We start from the raw sequence: 13,083 nt of genomic DNA, 5'->3' as shown, positions 1-13,083 counted from the left end.
GCCCTAAACTGGACAGACTCGAAATCTCCTGGTTTTATATATATTTATTAAACCATCCAGCACAGAGTCAGTGCCCTAAACTGGACAGATTCTAAATTCCATGGTTTTATATATATTTATTAAACCATCCAGCACAGAGTCAGTGCCCTAAACTGGACAGACTCTAAATCTCCTGTTTTTATATATATTTATTAAACCATCCAGCACAGAGTCAGTGCCCCAAACTGGACAGACTCTAAATCTCCTGCTTTTACATATATTTATTAAACCATCCAGCACAGAGTCAGTGCCCTAAACTGGACAGACTCGAAATCTCCTGGTTTTACATATATTTATTAAACCATCCAGCACAGAGTCAGTGTCCTAACCTGGACAGACTCTAAATCTCCTGGTCTTATATATATTTATTATACCATCCATCAAAGAGTCAGTGCCCTAAACTGGACAGACTCTAAATCTCCTGGTTTTACATATATTTATTAAACCATCCAGCACAGAGTCAGTGTCCTAACCTGGACAGACTCTAAATCTCCTGGTTTTATATATATGTATTAAACCATCCAGCACAGAGTCAGTGCCCTAAACTGGACAGAATCGAAATCTCCTGGTTTTACATATATTTATTAAACCATCCAGCACAGAGTCAGTGCCCCAAACTGGACAGACTCTAAATCTCCTGGTTTTATATATATTTATTAAACCATCCAGCACAGAGTCAGTGCCCTAAACTGGACAGACTCTAAATCTCCTGGTCTTATATACATTTATTATACCATCCATCAAAGAGTCAGTGCCCTAAACTGGACAGACTCTAAATCTCCTGATTTTACATATATTTATTAAACCATCCAGCACAGAGTCAGTGCCCTAAACTGGACAGACTCTAAATCTCCTGGTTTTACATATATTTATTAAACCATCCAGCACAGAGTCAGTGCCCTCAACTAGACAGACTCTAAATCCCCTGGTTTTACATATATTTATTAAACCATCCAGAACAGAGTCAGTGCCCTAAACTGGACAGACTCTAAATCTCCTGGTTTTACATATATTTATTAAACCATCCAGCACAGAGTCAGTGCCCTAAACTGGACAGACTCTAAATCTCCTGGTTTTACATATATTTATTAAACCATCCAGCAAAGAGTCAGTGTCCTAAACTGGACAGACTCTAAATCTCCTGGTTTTATATATATTTATTAAACCATCCAGCACAGTCAGTGTCCTAAACTGGACAGACTCTAAATTCCCTGGTTTTACATATATTTATTAAACCATCCAGCACAGAGTCAGTGCCCTAAACTGGACAGACTCTAAATCTCCTGGTTTTACATATATTTATTAAACCATCCAGCACAGAGTCAGTGCCCTAAACTGGACAGACTCTAAATCTCCTGCTTTTACATATATTTATTAAACCATCCAGCACAGAGTTAGTGCCCTAAACTGGACAGACTCGAAATCTCCTGGTATTATATATATTTATGAAACCATCCAGCACAGAGTGAGTGCCCTAAACTGGACAGACTCTAAATTCCCTGGTTTTATATATATTTATTAAACCATCCAGCACAGAGTTAGTGCCCTAAACTGGACAGACTCGAAATCTCCTGGTATTATATATATTTATGAAACCATCCAGCTCAGAGTGAGTGCCCTAAACTGGACAGACTCTAAATTCCCTGGTTTTATATATATTTATTAAACCATCCAGCACAGAGTCTGTGCCCTAAACTGGACAGACTCTAAATCTCCTGGTTTTATATATATTTATTAAACCATCCAGCACAGTCAGTGTCCTAAACTGGACAGACTCTAAATTCCCTGGTTTTACATATATTTATTAAACCATCCAGCACAGAGTCAGTGCCCTAAACTGGACAGACTCTAAATCTCCTGGTTTTACATATATTTATTAAACCATCCAGCACAGAGTCAGTGTCCTAAACTGGACAGACTCTAAATCTCCTGTTTTTATATATATTTATCAAACCATCCAGCACAGAGTCAGTGCCCTAAACTGGACAGACTCTAAATCACCTGGTTTTACATATATTTATTAAACCATCCAGCACAGAGTCAGTGCCCTAAACTGGACAGACTCGAAATCTCCTGGTTTTACATATATTTATTAAACCATCCAGCACAGAGACAGTGTCCTAAACTGGACAGACTCTAAATCTCCTGGTTTTACATACATTTATTATACCATCCAGCACAGAGTCAGTGCCCCAAACTGGACAGATTCTAAATCTCCTGGTTTTACATATATTTATTATACCATCCAGCACAGAGTCAGTGCCCTAAACTGGACAGACTCTAAATCTCCTGGTTTTACATATATTTATTAAACCATCCAGCACAGATTTAGTGCCCTAAACTGGACAGACTCGAAATCTCCTGGTATTATATATATTTATGAAACCATCCAGCACAGAGTGAGTGCCCTAAACTGGACAGACTCTAAATTCCCTGGTTTTATATATATTTATTAAACCATCCAGCACAGAGTCAGTGCCCTAAACTGGACAGACTCTAAATCTCCTGGTTTTATATATATTTATTAAACCATCCAGCACAGAGTCAGTGTCCTAAACTGGACAGACTCTAAATCTCCTGGTTTTATATATATTTATTAAACCATCCGGCACAGAGTCAGTGCCCTAAACTGGACAGACTCTAAATCTCCTGGTTTTACATATATTTATTAAACCATCCAGCACAGAGTCAGTGCCCTAAACTGGACAGACTCGAAATCTCCTGGTTTTACATATATTTATTAAACCATCCAGCACAGCGTCAGTGTCCTAAACTGGACAGACTCTAAATCTCCTGGTTTTACATATATTTATTATACCATCCAGCACAGAGTCAGTGCCCTAAACTGGACAGACTCGAAATCTCCTGGTTTTACATATATTTATTAAACCATCCAGCACAGAGTCAGTGCCCTAAACTGGACAGACTCTAAATCTCCTGGTTTTATATATATTTATTAAACCATCCAGCACAGAGTCAGTGCCCCAAACTGGACAGATTCTAAATTCCCTGGTTTTATATATATTTATAAAACCATCCAGCACAGAGTCAGTGCCCTAAACTGGACAGACTCTAAATCTCCTGGTTTTATATATATTTATTAAACCATCCAGCACAGATTCAGTGCCCTAAACTGGACAGAATCGAAATCTCCTGGTTTTACATATATTTATTAAACCATCCAGCACAGAGTCAGTGCCCCAAACTGGACAGACTCTAAATCTCCTGGTTTTATATATATTTATTAAACCATCCAGCACAGAGTCAGTGCCCTAAACTGGACAGACTCTAAATCTCCTGGTCTTATATACATTTCTTATACCATCCATCAAAGAGTCAGTGCCCGAAACTGGACAGACTCTAAATCTCCTGGTTTTACATATATTTATTAAACCATCCAGCATAGAGTCAGTGTCCTAACCTTGACAGACTCTAAATCTCCTGGTTTTATATATATTTATTAAACCATCCAGCACAGAGTCAGTGCCCCAAACTGAACAGACTCTAAATCTCCTGGTTTTACATATATTTATTAAAACATCCAGCACAGAGTCAGTGCCCTAAACTGGACAGACTCTAAATCTCCTGGTTTTATATATATTTATTAAACCATCCAGCACAGAGTCAGTGCCCCAAACTGGACAGATTCTAAATCTCCTGGTTTTACATATTTTTATTAAACCATCCAGCACAGAGTCAGTGCCCTAAACTGGACAGACTCTAAATCTCCTGGTTTTACATATATTTATTAAACCATCCAGCACAGAGTCAGTGCCCTAAACTGGACAGACTCGAAATCTCCTGGTATTATATATATTTATGAAACCATCCAGCTCAGAGTGAGTGCCCTAAACTGGACAGACTCTAAATTCCCTGGTTTTATATATATTTATTAAACCATCCAGCACAGAGTCAGTGCCCTAAACTGGACAGACTCTAAATCTCCTGGTTTTATATATATTTATTAAACCATCCAGCACAGTCAGTGTCCTAAACTGGACAGACTCTAAATTCCCTGGTTTTACATATATTTATTAAACCATCCAGCACAGAGTCAGTGCCCTAAACTGGACAGACTCTAAATCTCCTGGTTTTACATATATTTATTAAACCATCCAGCACAGAGTCAGTGTCCTAAACTGGACAGACTCTAAATCTCCTGGTTTTATATATATTTATCAAACCATCCAGCACAGAGTCAGTGCCCTAAACTGGACAGACTCTAAATCACCTGGTTTTACATATATTTATTAAACCATCCAGCACAGAGTCAGTGCCCTAAACTGGACAGACTCGAAATCTCCTGGTTTTACATATATTTATTAAACCATCCAGCACAGAGACAGTGTCCTAAACTGGACAGACTCTAAATCTCCTGGTTTTACATACATTTATTATACCATCCAGCACAGAGTCAGTGCCCCAAACTGGACAGATTCTAAATCTCCTGGTTTTACATATATTTATTATACCATCCAGCACAGAGTCAGTGCCCTAAACTGGACAGACTCTAAATCTCCTGGTTTTACATATATTTATTAAACCATCCAGCACAGATTTAGTGCCCTAAACTGGACAGACTCGAAATCTCCTGGTATTATATATATTTATGAAACCATCCAGCACAGAGTGAGTGCCCTAAACTGGACAGACTCTAAATTCCCTGGTTTTATATATATTTATTAAACCATCCAGCACAGAGTCAGTGCCCTAAACTGGACAGACTCTAAATCTCCTGGTTTTATATATATTTATTAAACCATCCAGCACAGAGTCAGTGTCCTAAACTGGACAGACTCTAAATCTCCTGGTTTTATATATATTTATTAAACCATCCGGCACAGAGTCAGTGCCCTAAACTGGACAGACTCTAAATCTCCTGGTTTTACATATATTTATTAAACCATCCAGCACAGAGTCAGTGCCCTAAACTGGACAGACTCGAAATCTCCTGGTTTTACATATATTTATTAAACCATCCAGCACAGCGTCAGTGTCCTAAACTGGACAGACTCTAAATCTCCTGGTTTTACATATATTTATTATACCATCCAGCACAGAGTCAGTGCCCTAAACTGGACAGATTCTAAATTCCCTGGTTTTATATATATTTATAAAACCATCCAGCACAGAGTCAGTGCCCTAAACTGGACAGACTCTAAATCTCCTGGTTTTATATATATTTATTAAACCATCCAGCACAGATTCAGTGCCCTAAACTGGACAGAATCGAAATCTCCTGGTTTTACATATATTTATTAAACCATCCAGCACAGAGTCAGTGCCCCAAACTGGACAGACTCGAAATCTCCTGGTTTTACATATATTTATTAAACCATCCAGCACAGCGTCAGTGTCCTAAACTGGACAGACTCTAAATCTCCTGGTTTTACATATATTTATTATACCATCCAGCACAGAGTCAGTGCCCTAAACTGGACAGACTCGAAATCTCCTGGTTTTACATATATTTATTAAACCATCCAGCACAGAGTCAGTGCCCTAAACTGGACAGACTCTAAATCTCCTGGTTTTATATATATTTATTAAACCATCCAGCACAGAGTCAGTGCCCCAAACTGGACAGATTCTAAATTCCCTGGTTTTATATATATTTATAAAACCATCCAGCACAGAGTCAGTGCCCTAAACTGGACAGACTCTAAATCTCCTGGTTTTATATATATTTATTAAACCATCCAGCACAGATTCAGTGCCCTAAACTGGACAGAATCGAAATCTCCTGGTTTTACATATATTTATTAAACCATCCAGCACAGAGTCAGTGCCCCAAACTGGACAGACTCTAAATCTCCTGGTTTTATATATATTTATTAAACCATCCAGCACAGAGTCAGTGCCCTAAACTGGACAGACTCTAAATCTCCTGGTCTTATATACATTTATTATACCATCCATCAAAGAGTCAGTGCCCGAAACTGGACAGACTCTAAATCTCCTGGTTTTACATATATTTATTAAACCATCCAGCATAGAGTCAGTGTCCTAACCTTGACAGACTCTTAATCTCCTGGTTTTATATATATTTATTAAACCATCCAGCACAGAGTCAGTGCCCCAAACTGAACAGACTCTAAATCTCCTGGTTTTACATATATTTATTAAAACATCCAGCACAGAGTCAGTGCCCTAAACTGGACAGACTCTAAATCTCCTGGTTTTATATATATTTATTAAACCATCCAGCACAGAGTCAGTGCCCTAAACTGGACAGACTCTAAATCTCCTGGTTTTACATATATTTATTAAACCATCCAGCAAAGAGTCAGTGTCCTAAACTGGACAGACTCTAAATCTCCTGGTTTTATATATATTTATTAAACCATCCAGCACAGAGTCAGTGCCCTAAACTGGACAGACTCTAAATCTCCCGGTTTTATATATATTTATTAAACCATCCAGCACAGAGTCAGTGCCGTAAACTGGACAGACTCCAAATCTCCTGGTTTTACATATATTTATTAAACCATCCAGCACAGAGTCAGTGCCCTAAACTGGACAGACTCTAAATCTCCTGGTTTTATATATATTTATTAAACCATCCAGCACAGAGTCAGTGCCCTAAACTGGACAGACTCGAAATCCCCTGGTTTTACATATATTTATTAAACCATCCAGCACAGAGTCAGTGTCCTAACCTGGACAGACTCTAAATCTCCTGGTTTTATATATATTTATTATACCATCCAGCACAGAGTCAGTGCCCTAAACTGGACAGACTCGAAATCCCCTGGTTTTACATATATTTATTAAACCATCCAGCACAGAGTCAGTGTCCTAACCTGGACAGACTCTAAATCTCCTGGTTTTATATATATTTATTATACCATCCAGCACAGAGTCAGTGCCCTAAACTGGACAGACTCTAAATCTCCTGGTTTTACATATATTTATTAAACCATCCAGCACAGAGTCAGTGCTCTAAACTGGACAGACTCTAAATCTCCTGGTTTTATATATATTTATGAAACCATCCAGCACAGAGTCAGTGCCCCAAACTGAACAGACTCTAAATCTCCTGGTTTTACATATATTTATTAAACCATCCAGCACAGAGTCAGTGCCCTAAACTGGACAGACTCTAAATCTCCTGGTTTTATATATATTTATTAAACCATCCAGCACAGAGTCAGTGCCCTAAACTGGACAGACTCTAAATCTCCTGGTTTTACATATATTTATTAAACCATCCAGCACAGAGTCAGTGCCCTAAACTGGACAGACTCTAAATCCCCTGGTTTTATATATATTTATTAAACCATCCAGAACAGAGTCAGTGCCCTCAACTGGACAGACTCTAAATCTCCTGGTTTTATATATATTTATGAAACCATCCAGCACAGAGTCAGTGCCCCAAACTGAACAGACTCTAAATCTCCTGGTTTTACATATATTTATTAAACCATCCAGCAGAGAGTCAGTGCCCTAAACTGGACAGACTCTAAATCTCCTGGTTTTATATATATTTATTAAACCATCCAGCACAGAGTCAGTGCCCCAAACTGGACAGACTCTAAATCTCCTGGTTTTACATATATTTATTAAACCATCCAGCACAGAGTCAGTGTCCTAAACTGGACAGACTCTAAATCTCCTGGTTTTATATATATTTATTAAACCATCCGGCACAGAGTCAGTGCCCTAAACTGGACAGACTCTAATTCTCCTGGTTTTACATATATTTATTAAACCATCCAGCACAGAGTCAGTGCCCTAAACTGGACAGACTCGAAATCTCCTGGTTTTACATATATTTATTAAACCATCCAGCACAGAGTCAGTACCCTAAACTGGACAGACTCTAAATCTCCTGGTTTTACATATATTTATTATACCATCCAGCACAGAGTCAGTGTCCTAAACTGGACAGACTCGAAATCTCCTGGTTTTATATATATTTATTAAACCATTCAGCGCAGAGTCAGTGCCCTAAACTGGACAGATTCTAAATCTCCTGCGTTTACATATATTTATTTAACCATCCAGCACAGAGTCAGTGCCCTAAACTGGACTGACTCTAAATCTCCTGCTTTTACATATATTTATTAAACCATCCAGCACAGAGTCAGTGCCCTAAACTGGACAGACTCGAAATCTCCTGGTTTTATATATATTTATTAAACCATCCAGCACAGAGTCAGTGCCCTAAACTGGACAGATTCTAAATTCCATGGTTTTATATATATTTATGAAACCATCCAGCACAGAGTCAGTGCCCTAAACTGGACAGACTCTAAATCTCCTGTTTTTATATATATTTATTAAACCATCCAGCACAGAGTCAGTGCCCCAAACTGGACAGACTCTAAATCTCCTGCTTTTACATATATTTATTAAACCATCCAGCACAGAGTCAGTGCCCTAAACTGGACAGACTCGAAATCTCCTGGTTTTACATATATTTATTAAACCATCCAGCACAGAGTCAGTGTCCTAACCTGGACAGACTCTAAATCTCCTGGTCTTATATATATTTATTATACCATCCATCAAAGAGTCAGTGCCCTAAACTGGACAGACTCTAAATCTCCTGGTTTTACATATATTTATTAAACCATCCAGCACAGAGTCAGTGTCCTAACCTGGACAGACTCTAAATCTCCTGGTTTTATATATATGTATTAAACCATCCAGCACAGAGTCAGTGCCCTAAACTGGACAGAATCGAAATCTCCTGGTTTTACATATATTTATTAAACCATCCAGCACAGAGTCAGTGCCCCAAACTGGACAGACTCTAAATCTCCTGGTTTTATATATATTTATTAAACCATCCAGCACAGAGTCAGTGCCCTAAACTGGACAGACTCTAAATCTCCTGGTCTTATATACATTTATTATACCATCCATCAAAGAGTCAGTGCCCTAAACTGGACAGACTCTAAATCTCCTGATTTTACATATATTTATTAAACCATCCAGCACAGAGTCAGTGCCCTAAACTGGACAGACTCTAAATCTCCTGGTTTTACATATATTTATTAAACCATCCAGCACAGAGTCAGTGCCCTCAACTAGACAGACTCTAAATCCCCTGGTTTTACATATATTTATTAAACCATCCAGAACAGAGTCAGTGCCCTAAACTGGACAGACTCTAAATCTCCTGGTTTTACATATATTTATTAAACCATCCAGCACAGAGTCAGTGCCCTAAACTGGACAGACTCTAAATCTCCTGGTTTTACATATATTTATTAAACCATCCAGCAAAGAGTCAGTGTCCTAAACTGGACAGACTCTAAATCTCCTGGTTTTATATATATTTATTAAACCATCCAGCACAGTCAGTGTCCTAAACTGGACAGACTCTAAATTCCCTGGTTTTACATATATTTATTAAACCATCCAGCACAGAGTCAGTGCCCTAAACTGGACAGACTCTAAATCTCCTGGTATTACATATATTTATTAAACCATCCAGCACAGAGTCAGTGCCCTAAACTGGACAGACTCTAAATCTCCTGCTTTTACATATATTTATTAAACCATCCAGCACAGAGTTAGTGCCCTAAACTGGACAGACTCGAAATCTCCTGGTATTATATATATTTATGAAACCATCCAGCACAGAGTGAGTGCCCTAAACTGGACAGACTCTAAATTCCCTGGTTTTATATATATTTATTAAACCATCCAGCACAGAGTTAGTGCCCTAAACTGGACAGACTCGAAATCTCCTGGTATTATATATATTTATGAAACCATCCAGCTCAGAGTGAGTGCCCTAAACTGGACAGACTCTAAATTCCCTGGTTTTATATATATTTATTAAACCATCCAGCACAGAGTCTGTGCCCTAAACTGGACAGACTCTAAATCTCCTGGTTTTATATATATTTATTAAACCATCCAGCACAGTCAGTGTCCTAAACTGGACAGACTCTAAATTCCCTGGTTTTACATATATTTATTAAACCATCCAGCACAGAGTCAGTGCCCTAAACTGGACAGACTCTAAATCTCCTGGTTTTACATATATTTATTAAACCATCCAGCACAGAGTCAGTGTCCTAAACTGGACAGACTCTAAATCTCCTGGTTTTATATATATTTATCAAACCATCCAGCACAGAGTCAGTGCCCTAAACTGGACAGACTCTAAATCACCTGGTTTTACATATATTTATTAAACCATCCAGCACAGAGTCAGTGCCCTAAACTGGACAGACTCGAAATCTCCTGGTTTTACATATATTTATTAAACCATCCAGCACAGAGACAGTGTCCTAAACTGGACAGACTCTAAATCTCCTGGTTTTACATACATTTATTATACCATCCAGCACAGAGTCAGTGCCCCAAACTGGACAGATTCTAAATCTCCTGGTTTTACATATATTTATTATACCATCCAGCACAGAGTCAGTGCCCTAAACTGGACAGACTCTAAATCTCCTGGTTTTACATATATTTATTAAACCATCCAGCACAGATTTAGTGCCCTAAACTGGACAGACTCGAAATCTCCTGGTATTATATATATTTATGAAACCATCCAGCACAGAGTGAGTGCCCTAAACTGGACAGACTCTAAATTCCCTGGTTTTATATATATTTATTAAACCATCCAGCACAGAGTCAGTGCCCTAAACTGGACAGACTCTAAATCTCCTGGTTTTATATATATTTATTAAACCATCCAGCACAGAGTCAGTGTCCTAAACTGGACAGACTCTAAATCTCCTGGTTTTATATATATTTATTAAACCATCCGGCACAGAGTCAGTGCCCTAAACTGGACAGACTCTAAATCTCCTGGTTTTACATATATTTATTAAACCATCCAGCACAGAGTCAGTGCCCTAAACTGGACAGACTCGAAATCTCCTGGTTTTACATATATTTATTAAACCATCCAGCACAGCGTCAGTGTCCTAAACTGGACAGACTCTAAATCTCCTGGTTTTACATATATTTATTATACCATCCAGCACAGAGTCAGTGCCCTAAACTGGACAGACTCGAAATCTCCTGGTTTTACATATATTTATTAAACCATCCAGCACAGAGTCAGTGCCCTAAACTGGACAGACTCTAAATCTCCTGGTTTTATATATATTTATTAAACCATCCAGCACAGAGTCAGTGCCCCAAACTGGACAGATTCTAAATTCCCTGGTTTTATATATATTTATAAAACCATCCAGCACAGAGTCAGTGCCCTAAACTGGACAGACTCTAAATCTCCTGGTTTTATATATATTTATTAAACCATCCAGCACAGATTCAGTGCCCTAAACTGGACAGAATCGAAATCTCCTGGTTTTACATATATTTATTAAACCATCCAGCACAGAGTCAGTGCCCCAAACTGGACAGACTCTAAATCTCCTGGTTTTATATATATTTATTAAACCATCCAGCACAGAGTCAGTGCCCTAAACTGGACAGACTCTAAATCTCCTGGTCTTATATACATTTCTTATACCATCCATCAAAGAGTCAGTGCCCGAAACTGGACAGACTCTAAATCTCCTGGTTTTACATATATTTATTAAACCATCCAGCATAGAGTCAGTGTCCTAACCTTGACAGACTCTAAATCTCCTGGTTTTATATATATTTATTAAACCATCCAGCACAGAGTCAGTGCCCCAAACTGAACAGACTCTAAATCTCCTGGTTTTACATATATTTATTAAAACATCCAGCACAGAGTCAGTGCCCTAAACTGGACAGACTCTAAATCTCCTGGTTTTATATATATTTATTAAACCATCCAGCACAGAGTCAGTGCCCCAAACTGGACAGATTCTAAATCTCCTGGTTTTACATATTTTTATTAAACCATCCAGCACAGAGTCAGTGCCCTAAACTGGACAGACTCTAAATCTCCTGGTTTTACATATATTTATTAAACCATCCAGCACAGAGTCAGTGCCCTAAACTGGACAGACTCGAAATCTCCTGGTATTATATATATTTATGAAACCATCCAGCTCAGAGTGAGTGCCCTAAACTGGACAGACTCTAAATTCCCTGGTTTTATATATATTTATTAAACCATCCAGCACAGAGTCAGTGCCCTAAACTGGACAGACTCGAAATCTCCTGGTTTTATATATATTTATTAAACCATCCAGCACAGTCAGTGTCCTAAACTGGACAGACTCTAAATTCCCTGGTTTTACATATATTTATTAAACCATCCAGCACAGAGTCAGTGCCCTAAACTGGACAGACTCTAAATCTCCTGGTTTTACATATATTTATTAAACCATCCAGCACAGAGTCAGTGTCCTAAACTGGACAGACTCTAAATCTCCTGGTTTTATATATATTTATCAAACCATCCAGCACAGAGTCAGTGCCCTAAACTGGACAGACTCTAAATCACCTGGTTTTACATATATTTATTAAACCATCCAGCACAGAGTCAGTGCCCTAAACTGGACAGACTCGAAATCTCCTGGTTTTACATATATTTATTAAACCATCCAGCACAGAGACAGTGTCCTAAACTGGACAGACTCTAAATCTCCTGGTTTTACATACATTTATTATACCATCCAGCACAGAGTCAGTGCCCCAAACTGGACAGATTCTAAATCTCCTGGTTTTACATATATTTATTATACCATCCAGCACAGAGTCAGTGCCCTAAACTGGACAGACTCTAAATCTCCTGGTTTTACATATATTTATTAAACCATCCAGCACAGATTTAGTGCCCTAAACTGGACAGACTCGAAATCTCCTGGTATTATATATATTTATGAAACCATCCAGCACAGAGTGAGTGCCCTAAACTGGACAGACTCTAAATTCCCTGGTTTTATATATATTTATTAAACCATCCAGCACAGAGTCAGTGCCCTAAACTGGACAGACTCTAAATCTCCTGGTTTTATATATATTTATTAAACCATCCAGCACAGAGTCAGTGTCCTAAACTGGACAGACTCTAAATCTCCTGGTTTTATATATATTTATTAAACCATCCGGCACAGAGTCAGTGCCCTAAACTGGACAGACTCTAAATCTCCTGGTTTTACATATATTTATTAAACCATCCAGCAC

This window comes from Chiloscyllium plagiosum, unplaced genomic scaffold (genome assembly GCF_037043375.1).
Source record: "Chiloscyllium plagiosum isolate Xiang-an unplaced genomic scaffold, Cpla_swu_hap1 HiC_scaffold_43, whole genome shotgun sequence".
Taxonomy (NCBI): domain Eukaryota; kingdom Metazoa; phylum Chordata; class Chondrichthyes; order Orectolobiformes; family Hemiscylliidae; genus Chiloscyllium; species Chiloscyllium plagiosum.
This window is presented reverse-complemented; position numbering follows the sequence as displayed.